This window comes from Aquarana catesbeiana, linkage group LG11 (assembly GCF_042186555.1).
Source record: "Aquarana catesbeiana isolate 2022-GZ linkage group LG11, ASM4218655v1, whole genome shotgun sequence".
NCBI lineage: Eukaryota > Metazoa > Chordata > Amphibia > Anura > Ranidae > Aquarana > Aquarana catesbeiana.
Genome location: NC_133334.1, coordinates 107,708,719 through 107,723,028, shown reverse-complemented (window position 1 = coordinate 107,723,028; position 14,310 = coordinate 107,708,719). Strand labels below are relative to the sequence as shown.

Below are 14,310 nucleotides of genomic sequence, written 5' to 3'. Positions count from 1 at the left end.
GACGCCCAACCTGGGCCTTCCAGCCCACATGTACAGGAGCCCAGATTGAGCCAGGTATAGCATTCCTCTAAATATTTCTGCTTGTACAATCAATGATGTTAACTAGATGTTAGTTGGGAGTACTAATTTAGGATTGTGATTGATGATGCAAAAACTACAACTATGTCCCTTTTTCATACACAGGGAAGTCTCAGCCAGGAGGTGGCCGGGCCGAGCCGGCTGGCTGATATCAAGGTCCCTCCACCCCCCCTGAAAAGAGAAAGTGGCAGTAGGAGGAGTACCCTAGAGGAGGCTGCTATAGCATTCTTTTGGAGGGCTACAGAGGTCCTGGGAGCACCACACACCATGCAGGAGAACATTGCTGCCTTCATAGCCTATAAAATGCAGAGGATGGAGGAGGGCCAAAAAGCCATGTGTGAGGCCCTCATATCGGAGGCTCTGGAGAAAGGTATGAGGGGCCAAATTACACCTCACACACATCTTTGGGATGGTCCTCCTCCTCCTCCTGCAGGTCCTCCTCCTCCTGCTCCCTCTCCTCCAGGTCCCCCCAGTCCTCCTCCTCCTCCAGGTCCTACTCCTCCTCCAGGTCCTACTCCTCCTCCTGCCACATCTCCAACTGCACAGCCACAGCCGTGAAGGAAGCGTGGAAGGAAGACCAGACAGTGATTGCCCTGGGTTCAGTCTGGTCGGCCAAAAGATGCAGCCTCTTGTGGTACCACAGCCTGGGGACACAGATGTCATCTGCTGCTATCCGGATCTCTGCGAATTCTGGACCAGACTGCCCTCCCTTAGATATGGACTCCTCAGGCCACCAATTTTGATGTTGAAGAATTGATGTCTGCCGTGGGGGTCCCAGGCTTCGCTAATTTCTCATGTTGATCCAGTGTTGCCTCCCTCTTTGTTTGGTTCTGATCCCTTAATAAAGGATTTTTGTTTTGAATTATACTCTCCTATGTGTTTTACTTCAAAAAGGACCGTTTGTTTGTGAGGATTCAGGTACAATTCAAATATACAATGTGAAATGAACAAGGGACACCAACAACAAACAATCTCCTGGAGATTAAATAATAAAAGATATCAATGGTGTTGGGGTAACTTGACACACAAAACACACCCAAAAATATTCTGGAGTAAAAATAAAAATTACATTGAACAAAGATCAGCCTTGGAAAAAATCCAAACATTAAAGAAAAAAAAAGGCTTAAAATCCAAAATAAAAAAATTAAAAAATATAAAACTGTCAGATGTGACAACTAATAACAATATATTCAGGGAATCCCACTAAAAAAACACAAATAAAAGTTTGTGAGAAGTGTGTGTGAATATGAGCAGCAAAACGACTTAATTCTTGTCACATTATAAAGAAGAAGAGAGTGCGCTGTATTAAACCATTTTTAACATTGCAGCGTGACGAAAGTGCTGTATCCATTGCGAACGCTAAGTTTACCAGAACGAGCTGTCCCGTGTCGGAATTTCTTCTGAGCATGCGTGGCACTTTGTGCGTCGGAACAGGCCACACACGGTCGGAATTGACGCGATCGGATTTTGTTGTCGGAAAATTTTATCTCCTGCTCTCCAACTTTGTGTGTCGGAAAATCCGATGGAAAATGTCCGATGGCGCCCACACACGGTCGGAATTTCCGACAACACGCTCCGATCGGACATTGTCCATCAGAAAATCCGACCGTGTGTACGGGGCATAAGTCATGCCTCCTCAGGGACATTCATTTTTCAAAGGTCCTGTGGCCCTCATGAAAGTCCATGTGCTGGACTGTTTAAGAGTGGGTCCCTATCATGAGTTTCTTTAATCTTTGAAAGAAGCTCTGCACATTACTCCCTAAAACTGTCTGTCTTGTAAGATAGTACTTACTAGTTCTAATTCGGTAGAAGAGTCACCAGACATTCTTGACAAAGCATCTGCTTTTCCATTTTTACATCCTGGTGTGTAAGAAATGACAAAATTGAATCTTGAAAAAAAAAGAGTCCATCTTGCCTGCCTTGCACTGAGCCTCTTTGCGGATTTAATAAATTCAAGATTTTTGTGATCAGTAAGGACAGTTACGGGATGTGTGGTGCCCTCCAGAAGGTGTCCCCATTCAGAGAAGGCTTATTTTATTGCTAAAAGTTCCTTGTTGCTGATATCATCATAGTTCTGTTCTGCAGTTGTCATTTGGCGGGAATAAAATGCACATGGGTGTAATAACATTTTTTCACCAATTCTCTGAGAAAGAACTGCTATGATGGCTGTATTGGAGGCATCTACTTCTACTATGAAGGGAAGTTCTGGGTTAGGATGTACCAGTACAGGTGCAGTGGTGAATAAGGTTTTCAGATATGAGAGCCATTTTTGCATCTGTGGACCACTGGAAGCGTGCCTCCTTCCTTGTCACATGAGTAATGGGAGCCACAATTTTAGAAAAGTTTTTACTAAATCTCCAATAAAAGTTTGCGAACCCCAAGAAACATTGCACATTGTTTATGTTCTTTGAAACATAGTTAGTAAGGTTGAATAAAGACACCAGTCCATCCAGTTCAACCTGAGCAAGTGTGGGTGCATGTCTACAATTGTCCCTATCCCTGTACATTGTGTCTCATTAAGATGCTCCTCTATTATATATTATTTAAGGTACCCATATAGCACTGTCAATTTACACAGAGCTCCACACATACATCGCACACTCACATCGGTCCATACCCTCAAGGAGCCCACAATCCAAGGTCCCCAACTCACATTCTTATACTAGGGCCAATTTTGGACAGAAGCCAATTAACCTACCAGCATGTCTTTGGAGTGTTTTTTGGGTTAGGCCAGTCTAGGATGGCTTGCATCTTGCTAGAATCCATGTTCAGCCCTTCAGGAGAGATGATGTAGCCCAAGAACTGTATATGGGTCTGTTCGAAATCACATTTTTCCAATTAAATATATAATTTATTTTATCGCAATCGTTCTAAGACAGCACGGACATGATCTCGGAGCTCCTGTAAATTGATCAAAAAAATAAGTATATCATCCAGATAAGCCACCACAAATTGGTCTAACAAGTCTCTGAAAACATAATTTATGAAATGTTGAAACTTAGCTGGTGCATTACAGAGTCCAAAGGGCATTACTAGGGATTCATAATGCCCATATCTTGTCCGAAAGGCCGCCTTCCATTCATCTCCAGGTCGTATGCGAACAAGATTATATGCACCCCGCAGATCAAGCTTGGTAAAAATCTTTCCTGTTCTTAGTCTCTCAAATATTTCTGGAATTAATGGAAGTGGGTAACGATTCTTGACCGTCATTATATTTAATTCTCTATAATCAATGAATGGGCACAGGGTTCCATCTTTCTTTTCAACAAAAAATAGCGGGGCTCCAGTAGGGGAAGTTGAAGGGTGGATAAACCCCTTTGCCAGATTTTCTTGTAAAAAATCCCTTAATGCTTTCAGTTCTGGCTCAGAAAGGTTGTACAAAGGGAATTGGGGCATCTGGTACAAGCTCTATTTGGCAATCATAGGCTCGGTGCAGTGGCAATTGTTCTGCATTTTTTATGATCACAAATGTCTTTAGAGTTTTGGTACTGGGGGGGCAATCTTTCCAGGTTAGTCAATGTCACTCCGATAACAGTGGGTGGGATGTCCTTCTTTAGACAGTGTAACTGACAATGTTCAGAAGAAAAGGCAAGGTTTCTAGCCTGCCAGTCAACAGTGGGGTTATAAACTGATAGCCATGGTAATCCTAATATTACAGGAAATTGAGGAGAAGAAACCAGGTTGAAAGATATTAACTCTTGATGTTCAGGCTCGATACTTAACTGCAGAGGAACAGTCATATATGTGATTAATCCGGAGGTGAGTAGAGAGCATCCATCCACTCTCTCCATATGCACTGGGGATGGTTTAGGTATTTCCTTCAGCAGACTTCAAATCCATTGGTCTTTCTCTTTAACCACTTCAATACCAGGCAATTTCACCCCTTCCTGCCCAGTCACACTTTGAATGACAATTGCGTGGTCATGTAACACTGTACCCAAACAAAATTGTTATCATTTTCTTCCCACAAAAAGAGCTTTCTTTTGGTGGTATTTGATCACCTATGGGGTTTTTATTTTTGATAAACAAACTAAAAAAGACCAACATTTTTGAAAAAAGTCTTTCTTAGTTTATGGCATAAAATTTTGTTTTCCCCTTCATTGACTGGCACTAATGAGGCGGCACTGATGGGTACTGATGAGGCAGCACTGATGAGTTGGCACTGATAAGGTGGCACTGATGGGCACTGATGAGGAGGCACTGATATGTAGAATTGATGGGCACTGATAGGTGGCACTGATATGCAGCACTGATGGGTACCAATATGCAGCACTGATAGGTGGCACTGATGGGCACTGACAGGCGGCTGTGATGGGCACTGACAGGCGGGTGTGATGGGCACTGAGAGGCGGCACTGATAGGTGGTACTGATTGGCACTGACAGGTGGCACTGATGGGCAGCACTGATGATGAGATACTGATGTGTTACTGACAGGTGTTACTGCTGGGCACTGATTGGCAGTGTGGTGGGCACTGATTGGCACTGTGGTGGGCTCTGATTGGCACTGTAGTGGGCACTGATTGGCACAGTGGTGGGCACTTGAAGGCTTTTTTATTGAGGGAATGCTGGGGACTGATTGGTAGCTTATTTGCACATCTGAGGGGGCTGTGCTGATAATCAACCTGAGGGCGTAGTGATCTTACTGACCGCAATAGAGGCAAAGATTCAGTTCACGTCTGCGTCTCTTTTCGGCAAAGCTGAGAGCTCCAACATGCATAGGTTCGGGTTCAGGTTCATAGCTGAGAAACGATTTATCCGTTAGTTGATGATTGAATGAGGAACTAAAGTCAACAGATCTTTGTTTATCAAATCGTCCCTCCATAAATTGTCCATTGATCTTAATGCTCCACTTAATAAAGTCATCAAGACCTGTCCACAGGACAACTATTAGTTGTGCAGTACACAAATCTGGCCTTTATGGAAAACTGGCAAGAAGAAAGCCATTGTTAAAAGAAAGACAAAAGAAGTCCCGTTTGCAGTTTGCAAGAAGCCACGTGGGAGAAACAGCAAACATGTGGAAGACGGTGCACTGGTCACATAAGACCAAATTTTAACTTTTTGGCCTAAAAGCAAAACACTATGGGGCTGATTTACTAAAGGCAAATCCACTTTGCACTACAAGTGCACTGCAAGTACATTTGGAAATGCACTTGGAAGTGCAGTCGTTGTAGATCTGGGGGGAAGCTCTGAAATGAGGGGAAGCTCTGCTGATTTTATCATCCAATCATGTACAAGCAAAAATGCTATTTTTTATTATCCTTGCATGTCCCCCTCAGATCTACAGTGACTGCAGTTCCAAGTGCACTTCCAAATGCACTTGCAGTGCACTTGTAGTGCAAAGTGGATTTGCCTTTAGTAAATAAACCCCTATGTGTGGTGGAAAACTAACACTCCACATCACCCTGTACACACCATCCCCACTGTGAAACATGGTGGTGGCAGCATCATGTTGTGGGGATGCTTTTCTTCAGCAGGGACAGGGAAGCTGGTCAGAGTTGATGGGAAGATGGAGCCAAATACAGGGCAATCGTAGAAGAAAACCTGTTAGAGTCTGCAAAAGATTTGAGACTGGGGTGGAGATTAAACTTAACTAGGACAGCGACCTTAAACATACAGCCATAGCTACAACGGGATGGTTTAGATCAAAATATATTCATGTGTTAGAATGGCCCAGTCAAAGTCCAGACCTAAATCCAATTGAGAATCTGTGGCAAGACTTGAAAATTGCTGTTCAGACGCTCTCCATCCAGTCTGACAGAGCTTGCGTTATTTTGCAAAGAAGAATGGGCAAAAATGTCACTCTAGATGTGCAAAGCTGGTACAGACATCCCCGAAAAGACTTGCAGCTGTAATTGCAGTGAAAGGTAGTTCTACAAAGTATTGACTTGGGGAGGCGGGGTGTGGGAGGGGGGGTGCTGAATACAAATGCACACCACACTTTTCACATATTTATTTGTAAAAAATTGGAAAAAACATTTATCATTTTCCCTTCCACTTCACAATTATGTGCCACTTTGTGTTGGTCTATCATATAAAATCCCAATAAAATACATTCAGTTTTTTTTGTTGTAACATGTCAAAATGTGGAAAATTTCAAGGGTTATGAATAGTTTTTCAAGGCACTGTAATAGGTTTGCCTTCTGTTTGTCCCTAGTTATTTTGTAAAGGACCCTATATGCTCAGACCTAGTCTTTTTACTAGTAATATATTTTTAGTGGTTTGTGTTATTCTCTTAAGCAGTCTTACAGTGGGGACGGAAAGTATTCAGACCCCCTTAAATTTTTCACTCTTTGTTATATTGCAGCCATTTGCTAAAATCATTTAAGTTCATATTTTTTTTTCCTCATTAATCTACACACAGCACCCCATATTGACAGAAAAACACAGAATTGTTGACATTTTTGCAGATTTATTAAAAAAGAAAAACTGAAATATCACATGGTCCTAAGTATTCAGACCCTTTGCTCAGTATTTAGTAGAAGCACCCTTTTGATCTAATACAGCCATGAGTCTTTTTGGGAAAGATGCAACAAGTTTTTCACACCTGAATTTGGGGATCCTCTGCCATTCCTCCTTGCAGATCCTCTCCAGTTCTGTCAGGTTGGATGGTAAACGTTGGTGGACAGCCATTTTTAGGTCTCTCCATAGATGCTCAATTGGGTTAAAGTCAGGGCTCTGGCTGGGCCAATCAAGAACAGTCACGGAGTTGTTGTGAAGCCACTCCTTCGTTATTTTAGCTGTGTGCTTAGGGTCATTGTCTTGTTGGAAGGTAAACCTTCGGCCCACTCTGAAGTCCTGAGCACTCTGGAGAAGGTTTTCATCCAGGATATCCCTGTACTTGGCCGCATTCATCTTTCCCTCGATTGCAACCAGTCGTCCTGTCCCTGCAGCTGAAAAACACCCCCACAGCATGATGCTGCCACCAACATGCTTCACTGTTGGGACTGTATTGGACAGGTGATGAGCAGTGCCTGGTTTTCTCCACACATACCGCTTAGAATTAATGCCAAAAAGTTCTATCTTGGTCTCATCAGACCAGAGAATCTTATTTCTCACCATCTTGGAGTCCTTCAGGTGTTTTTTTTTAGCAAACTCCATGCAGGCTTTCATGTGTCTTGCACTGAGGAGAGGCTTCTATCGGGCCACTCTGCCATAAAGCCTCGACTGGTGGAGGGCTGCAGTGATGGTTGACTTTCTACAACTTTCTCCCATCTCCCGACTGCATCTCTGGAGCTTAGCCACAGTGATCTTTGGGTTCTTCTTTACCTCTCTCACCAAGGCTCTTCTCCCCCGATAGCTCAGTGTGGACAGCTCTAGGAAGGATTCTGGTCATCCCAAACGTCTTCCATTTAAGGATTATGGAGGCCACTGTGCTCTTAGGAACCTTAAGTGCAGCAGAATATTTTTTTGTAACCTTGGCCAGATATGTGCCTTGCCACAATTCTGTCTCTGAGCTCTTCAGGTAGTTCCTTTGACCTCATGATTCTCATTTGCTCTGACATGCACTGTGAGCTGTAAGGTCTTATATAGACAGGTGTGTGGCTTTCCTAATCAAGTCCAATCAGTATAATCAAACACAGCTGGACTCAAATGAAGGTGTAGAACCATCTCAAGGATGATCAGAAGAAATGGACAGCACCTGAGTTAAATATATGAGTGTCACAGCAAAGGGTGTGAATACTTAGGACCATGTGATATTTCAGGTTTTCTTTTTTAATAAATCTTCAAAAATGTCAACAATTCTGTGTTTTTCTGTCAATATGGGGTGATGTGTGTACATTAATGAGGAAAAAAATGAACTTAATTGATTTTAGCAAATGGCTGCAAAATAACAAAGAGTGAAAAATTAAAGGGGGTCTGAATACTTTCCGTCCCCACTGTACATTTGAACTTTTGCCAACCTGATTTCCTTTTTTCAGCTTTTGTTTCATTCTTTGTACCTTTTAAAAGATTAAAATGTTTGTCTGGTTTCATATTTTTAGTTTATGGCATTGGAAATCAACCACATACAATATCTCACAAAATTGAGTTACACCCATCACATTTTTGTAAATATTTTATTATATCTTTTCATGTGACAACACTGAAGAAATGACTCTTTGCTACAATGTAAAGTAGTGAGTGTACAGTTTATATAATGCCCCGTACACACGATCGGACATTCCGACAACAAAATCCATGGATTTTTTCCGACGGATGTTGGCTCAAACTTGTTTTGCGTACACACGGTCGCACAAAGTTGTCGGAATTTCCGCTCGCTAAGAACGCGGTGCCGTACACCACGTACGACGAGACTAGGAAAGGCCATTTCAGAACCAAGTGTGGCACCCTTTGGGCTCCTTTTGCTAATCTCGTGTTAGTAAAAGTTTGGTGAGAGACGATTCACGCTTTTTCAGACTCGTGGTTTTCAGATCGTTTTCTGCTGTTCAGTTTGTGCTTGTGGGTTTGTATCTGCTCTTCAGTGCGTGCAAGCAAGCTATGCGTGACTTTGTCATTGTGTTCTTGTTCGTTCGTTACTGTTTTTCAGGCCGCTCTTCACAGGCCTTGCTGTTCTTCAGTGCGTTATGTTACTTCGTTCTGAGCAGCCGACCGTTTTCTAGCCATGTTGTGTATACATACTCCTCTTAGAGTTCGTACTGTGCGGGGGCTTGGTGTTGGGGTCCTGACCTTGACACAAGTCCAGTCCATGAACAGGGTCGGGAGGAGTTCATGGACCAAGAATTGGTTGCTTCAGCGTGACCAGTTCTGTCATATGCCTTTGCTCCGTGAGATCCGTGACAATAATCTTGATGATTTCAGGAACTTTCTCCGGATGACGGACCCCGTATTTCACCGTTTGTTTGCTTTGCTGACCCCTTATATTAGCAGGCAGGATACCTGCATGAGGCAAGCCAGCACTCCGGAGCAGAGGCTCGTCGCCACCCTGTGGTACTTGGCGACGGGCAGAAGTCTGCAGGACCTTAAGTTCTCGACAGGCATCTCCCCCCAGACTCTGGGGATCATTATCCCAAAGACCTGTTCTGCCATCATTCAGGTCCCGCAGAAGGAATATATTAAGGTAAGATTTTTATCCTTTAATATCACATTTTATTGTATATAATGTTTGCTAATATATTGTATTTCTTTCCTCATTCCCTAATTACCATGATTGTAATATGCTGTGAATGTCCCCTTTGTCCTCATGCATGCTGGTTTTTTATTTAATTATTTTTGTTGTCCTTCATACATATTTGCCTTCACTTACCTCCCCAGCATGGCCTCCTGCCCTATATTCACCTCATGTTGTCACTTAACAATGTATTTTATCAGCTCCATAGTAGTGCTTTACCCCAAACCCCATAAAATGTTTTTAAATGTGATTGGTGCTTCAAATTCAGGCAGGGTGCCAGAGGCTTTTTTTTGGGGTCCCCAAATCATTTTGAACCCTCCCTCCCCCTAACTGCTAAGTCATCTGATACCAATTCTCTATCTATCCTCAATCATCTATCTGCTGACTTTGCCAAACCCATACACACTATACCCATCTCTTTTGTGCTCAGATTTATGGATGAATTCCCCAAAGCACGTAGTGCAAGGGCCTGCCTGTATACTTTCAAATGGTACTGTTTAAAGTTTTGGTATCCTATTATTATCTTGATAGGTAATAGCAGAATGTCCAAATGTGCTAAAATGTGTACAGTGTGTATTTATATCTTTGTATTATGACACTTCTTACCTGTTAAGTGGGCTGTCAATAGTGTAACTAAGGAGGGTCTGTTGAAAGTAATACACATTATTTAGGCATTCATCTCTCAATGAAGTGAAGAGGGTTACCTGTCCAAGAGTCCCCCCCCCTATAATGTTAGAAATGGCACATGGGGGGGGGGGGGGGGATCTGATAGGTGTACCTTATACTTTGGTCTTTAAAAATTCCCATAAATAAATGGTATCTTGATGTTGGCCAAGAATGTTTGTGTCTAATCTGCTTTCCATGTTTATGTGCAAAAAAGACTAATTTTTTTTTTGTTTTACTCCACAGTTTCCTTCCACGCCACAGGAATGGCAGACTGTGGCCTCCCACTTTGCTCAGCGGTGGGACTTTCCTAACTGCGGAGGGGCAATTGATGGGAAACACGTCCACATCATCCCACCACCCAACTCCGGGTCGTACTATTATAATTATAAGGGGTTCAATAGTATTTTGATGTTGGCGGTGGTGTCGGCTACTTATGAATTTCTGTATGTGGACGTGGGGAAAAATGGCCGGATGTCCGATGGTGGAGTCATCACCCAGACTGAGTTCTACAGGCATCTCCAGAATGGCAGCTTGGACTTGCTACCTCCAGAAGACAATGTGGAAGGACTCTCATTTATCTTCGTTGCGGATGAAGCTTTTGCGCTGGGGGACCATCTTATGCGGCCATTCCCGATGAGGACCCTCACCCCAGACCAGAGGGTTTTTAATTACCAGCTGGCCAGAGCCAGAACAGTGGTGGAGAACACGTTTGGAATCATGGCCAGCCGGTTCCGCCTATTTCTTACACCCATACATATGGCGGAGTACAAACTGAATCATATTATCCTGGCGTGCTGTGTTCTACACATCTTTTTGCGGCAACATTCTGCCAACTATGCTGGCTCAGTTGGGCCTGAGGCCGGAATTCAAAATGAACCAACCCTGACGGCGCTTGAAAGTGGCCGTCCTGGCTTGCCCCCCCGACTGCCCGTGATGTCCTGCTAAGATACCTTGAATTCTTTGCGGGTAGGGGGGCTATCAATATGCCAGACAATGTGTAAAACCTTTTTCAAATAAAATAAAAAAAAATAAGCAAATCTTTGGTGACATTTACTGCTTGTGTTTGTTTTAGCTGACCCTGACAGAAATGTGGTGAGTCCTGAAAATGGCTTGATTGTGTAACCTTACAAAGCACTGTTGGGTGTTATTTACTAAAGGCAAAGACACTTTCCACTACAAGTGCAGTTGAAACTGCACTTGTAGTGCAAAGTGGATTTGCCCTTAGGAAATAACACCCATTGTCACAGAAAACAGCAATTATAGCACCACAAAAGTGTTGTAGCGTTGAGACAATAATCCACACATTCTTGATTAACAATCTTTTTAATACCTGCACAATCACATGTGCATTTAGAAAAGGTTTTTAAAACAAACCAACACGTTTGTTGTATAACAATTTTTGGGGTCACATTAGTAAAAGTAGAAATGTCCATTTAAGATAAAACAGCCATGTTTAAAACCAACAAGAAAGACACAAATCTTGAACTTACAAAGTTCACATTTGGTAAAACTTGAAGGCAATATCAGACATGAGTATTTAGAAACTGTGTTTGATATTGCGTTCAGATGGGGTGAAGTCACCCCCGGAAAAGCCAAATTTTGAAGATGCACACAAATAGCCGAATGTCAACATGTGCTAGCTGCCATCATAGGGGATCAAGGGACGTGTTTTGGGGGTGCAACCCCTTCCTCTCAGCTACTTTATTATTGAGGAAGGGGTTGCACCCCCAAAAACGCGTCCATTGTTCTCCCGTGATGGCAGATAGCACATGTTGACACACTGTGTGCCTCTTCAAAATTTGGCTTTTCTACAATTTGACAAAAAAAGTTAAAAAATTGTAGCACACCAAAAAACAAAGGGATTTGGAGGGGTTTTAAACTTTCCCCAAAACATCAATGATGTTCTTATTTTTTTGAAGAACATCATTGATGTTTTTCTTGATGTTTTCCAAGTCCCTATTACACCCCATGATCTCCCCGATCAGGATCTGTGCACTTTCCAAGGTGAAAGGATCTGGATCCACAACATCACGATCACCTAAAAAGATAGAAACCAAAAAAAACATGTATTATAAATATGCCGGCATCCATCTCTTACCTGAGCCTGTGGTCGCAGACACTCACCTGTTGTGGTGCCAATTTCCATCACGTCTTCCTCCTCCTGCTCTTTTTGTCTTGGGTGAATTTCCCCTTCTTCTAGAGGTGGGGGGTCTCTGGTCTCCTCGGATGAGGGGTGTCCTCCGAGTCTTTTCTCCCCTATGTAAAAAAAAATGGTATACTTAGCACACAGATATTTGATGGCAGAACTATAAATATGAAACATTGTTTGGAAATGGGGTACAATTTTTTTTGTGGCCAGAGTTCCAACATGTAGCATTTTTCTTGTCCTTTGTCAAGCTTGAATACTTTACCTGTCTTGTACAAGCTTCACAGATGGAAACCCACCTATAGTATACACTGGAGCACCTGTGTGGGCCCCCTAATAAAATGGGTGTTCTTGTGTCCCACACTAGTGCTCCAGCGTCCAGATGTGAAAACTGCTGCTGAGTGTCCTCTCCTTACACAGAATCTAGTTAGCATTTCATTCTAGTTACAAACCCATCTACCCAACCAAATTAGTTTCAGACAAGTAGGCCCTAAAAAATGTGGCCAAATGCACATGGACAAAACCATAGTGTTTTCTAGGCCGAACGAACAATGTTTGATACGAACGAATAATGTGCCCATGAACATGAAAGTTGCCATTTTAAACTGGACAACAGTTAAGAAAAGCACATGGAGCAGCACAAACGTAATAAACATAAAAAGAATAGGAACACAGCACAACTACTTACTTTTTTGCAGCACTCTCCGGATCCTTCTGTACTGCTCGTGCTCCCTTAATTTGAGGTCCGACCACCGCTTCCTGAGCTGATCTTTCGATCGTCGTACCCCGAAATTCCGGTGCAGACTCTTGACCACTTTCGCCATGATCTTGGCCTTTCGGACATTGGGGTTGGGGTAAGGTCCATACTTCCCATCATAGTTGGCCTTCTTCATTATGTCGACCATCTCCAACATCTCCCCAAAGGACATATTTGAGGCCTTAAATCGTCTCCTTCTGGATCGGGACGTTTGAGGCTCCGGGCTTTCCTCCTCCTCCTCCTGGTTGGTGTAATTATCTGACACCTGCTGTGTCTCCGCCATGTGCTCTTCCCCCACTGCGACAAAGGAGGAGGGGCGGGGAATAGACAAGAAAGAACGTCAAGGGCGGGCGGAGTTTCACTCATGCGCAGTGTCTATAAAGCATAACACTCGTGCGTAGTACGTACGATCTGTGAGCGGAGGAAGGAGTAGCGGAGGCGCCGATCGTGATAGCGAAGGTAAGATTTAACATTGGGCCTATACTGCTTCTAGATTGAGGCCTGTATTTGCACAAGTTTAGAAGACTTTAGGCTGACATTAGGGTTTGTCTTGTGTTGTGTCTTGCAGTGAAAATGGATATCTTGAAAGATAAGGACTTTATGCCAATCTTCATTGATATGTTCAGGGAGCTGCCTTGTCTATGGCAGATAAACCACCCTGAATATAAGAACCAAACAAAGAGGAAGGCAGCGCTGGATAATTTGTTGGAATTTGTGAAGACGGTGATCCCCACGGCAGACATGACCTATTTGAAGGTTCTAATTGGTGGCCTGAGGAGCATTTATCTAAAGGAGCACAAGGTCCAGGATTCCCAGAGATCAGGAGCTGCAGATGACATTTACGTCCCCAGGCTGTGGTACTATGACAGGCTGCATTTTCTGGCAGGTCAGACTGAACCCAGGTCAGCACTCTCCACTCTTCCTTCCACGGTTCCTTCCCCCCCAGCTGAGGCTTCTGACGCCCAACCTGGGCCTTCCAGGCAGCAACATGTGGAGGAGCCCAGCTTGAGCCAGGTATAGCATTCCTCTAAATATTTCTGGTTGTCCAATCAATGATGTTAACTAGATGTTAGTTAGGAGTACTAATTTATGATTGTGATTGATGAAGCAAAAACTAAAACCATGTCCCTTTTTCATACACAGGGAAGTCTCAGCCATGAGGTGGCCGGGCCAAGCAGGTTGCCCGATACCCAGGTCCCTCCCCTACACCTTCAAAGACAAAGTGCCAGGAAGAGGAGTAACCTGGAGGAGGCTGCAATAGGCCTCTTTTGGAAGGCTACAGAGGCCCTGGGAACCCCCCACACTGTGCAGGAGGACTTTGTTGGCATAACTGCCTGCAAAATGATGCAGATGGAGGAGGGCCAACGACTCCTGTGTGAGTTCCTAATTTTGGAAGCTCTCAATAAGGGGTTGAGGGGCCAAATAACATGTGCAACCCACATTTGTGACCTCACACATGGTCCTCCTCCTCCTCCTCCTCCTCCTCCAGGGCCTACTCCTCCTCCTGCCACATCTCCAACACCAGAGCCACAGCCAGGAAGGAAGCGTGGAAA

General features: G+C 43.6%; 1 protein-coding gene across 6 annotated transcripts in view; it reads left to right on the top strand.

The window, feature by feature from the left end:
- The window catches only part of CHID1 (chitinase domain containing 1), a 1,258,939-nt gene that overhangs the window by 296,946 nt on the left and 947,683 nt on the right, over positions 1-14,310 (top strand). The gene's annotated exons all lie outside the window — the stretch shown is intronic.